Source organism: Macrobrachium nipponense, chromosome 11 (genome assembly GCF_015104395.2).
Source record: "Macrobrachium nipponense isolate FS-2020 chromosome 11, ASM1510439v2, whole genome shotgun sequence".
NCBI lineage: Eukaryota > Metazoa > Arthropoda > Malacostraca > Decapoda > Palaemonidae > Macrobrachium > Macrobrachium nipponense.
In genome coordinates, this window is record NC_061087.1 from 67,866,197 (window position 1) to 67,868,696 (window position 2,500).

A 2,500-nucleotide genomic window follows, 5' to 3' on the forward strand; every position below is an offset into this window, starting at 1 on the left:
ATGAATTTACATTGAAATGGTTCTCTATGTATCAAAACGTCTAAGAAAGGGAGGCAATTGTCTTTTTCTAATTCTAGAGTAAAACTTATCGATGGTACCTGGTTATTTAATTTAGAGAGTAAATCATTTACATCAATACCGACAGGGAGAACAGCTAAACAATCATCAACGTAACGATACCCCTTTACAGGAATATGAATGATATTAGGTAAGTAGCGTTTTTCGAAGAATTCCATATACAGGTTTGAGAGCAATGGTGATAAAGGATTTCCCATTGCCATGCCTAAAAATTTTTTGATAAAATTCCACCATTGAATATAAACTTACAATCACAAATGCACAAACTCGTGAGTGAAATAATGTGACTTATAGGTAGAGGTAATTCATGCTGAGTTAGTTCATTGCTAAAGATATTCTAAAATAGAGTCTATAGGGACTTTAGTAAAAAGAGAACATACGTCAAAACTAACGAATCTATCAGTAGGGCAAAGAGCAATTTTGTATAATTTATCAACTAAATCTAGAGAATTATATATATGAGAATCGGAGATGGTTCCAAGTAACTGGGGACAAGATCTTAGTGATATATTTCGAGAGTTTTATATGAAATTGAACCAACAGTACTGATAATAGGCCGCATAGGTTATTTTCTTTGTGCGTTTTGACTAATCCATATAAGTAAGGTAGCGAAGGAGAATTGACTGACAATTTGCCTAGTTAGTTCTGTTTTATCTTTAAGGATACTTTTCACTATGCTATTGAAGTTTTTTATGACTTGATCAAGAGGATTTTTTGTTATTTTTTTATAAGTCACGATCATCATCCAGTAGGGTCTTGCATACGTGATATGTAGTCAGCTTTATCTAAAATTACTATACTATTTGACTTATCAGCTTTTGTGATGTGGATAGTATTGTCCTTTTTAAGATCGGTCAAACTTTTCTTATAGCGAGCAGGGAAGTTACTTTCATGCTTAACATTGGCAGCTCCGTAAACAATACCTTTAATCATGTCGACATGATTTTGAGGAAGATCACATATTTTTCAAATTTACTTAGGGTATGACCCAATCATTAAAGCAGAAGGTCTACTTGTTGCAAAGAAAGATAAACCATATCCAAGAGCACTCACAACATTTTCACTTATTTGTTTACTAGATAAGTTAACAACACAATCTTGACGTGCACAGTTAGTCCATAATCACTGCTATCAATAAGATTTTTTTAGTTTTCTGTCGAGTTTCCTTTTCAGGGCATCTGTAGTCCTACGTAGTTTTTCGTAAATTTCCCGTCGCAGCGAGTCCTTCCAATCAGCCGGGATGGAATGATTGAAAGAGATCCTTGTTCTTTCCAGTTCCTTGAATTTTTCTTTCTCTTCTTGCTTGGCGGCTGCTATGTGCTGTTTCAACATCATGGCACTAAATTCATTGAATGGTGATTGTCATATCTTCTTAGACGGCGTGGCAGCAAGGATTTAGGGAGCACTTGTTCAGAAAGGCACTTCTTCAGGAACTTAAGACGAATTCTGGTTGAATGTGCAGCCACAAGAGACTTGGAGAAGGTAGTGACAACACATTTCAAAAGAGGAAACAGGATAGCGAAAGTAAACGTGGCCCTCATTATGTATAACAGAATCACGAAAGTTAGGAACGTGATAAATCCATAAATAAAGATAAATGCCATGAAGGAAAAATAAACGAAGGAGTCTGCGAGATCTTTCGGCTTAAAAGCCCTTTACTGAAGCACTTACTGACAAAAATACGAGAAAAGACAATACAAGAAGGTTCGTATAACTGACAGATAGGGATTAGAAAAGGACAATACTATCCACATCACAAAAGCTGATAAGTCAAATAGTATAGTAATTTTAGATAAAGCTGACTACATATCACGTATGCAAGCCCTACTGGATGATGATGTGACTTATAAAAAAATAACACTCTTGATCGAGTCATAAAAAACTTCAATAGCATAGTGAAAAGTATCCTTAAAGATAAAACAGAACTACTAGGCAAATTGTCAGTCAATTCTCCTTCGCTACCTTACTTATATGGATTAGTCAAAACGCACAAAGAAAATAACCCTATGCGGCCTATTATCAGTACTGTTGGTTCAATTTCATATAAACTCTCGAAATATATCACTAAGATCTTGTCCCCGTTACTTGGAACCATCTCCGATTCTCATATATAATTCTCTAGATTTAGTTGATAAATTATACAAAATTGCTCTTTGCCCTACTGATAGATTCGTTAGTTTGACGTATGTTCTCTTTTTACTAAAGTCCCTATAGACTCTATTTTAGAATATCTTAGCAATGAACTAACTCAGCATGAATTACCTCTACCTATAAGTCACATTATTTCACTCACGAGTTTGTGCATTTGTTTGATTGTAAGTTTATATTCAATGGTGAATTTTATCAAAAAATTTTTGGCATGGCAATGGGAAATCCTTTATCACCATTGCTCTCAAACCTGTATATGGAATTCTTCGAAAAA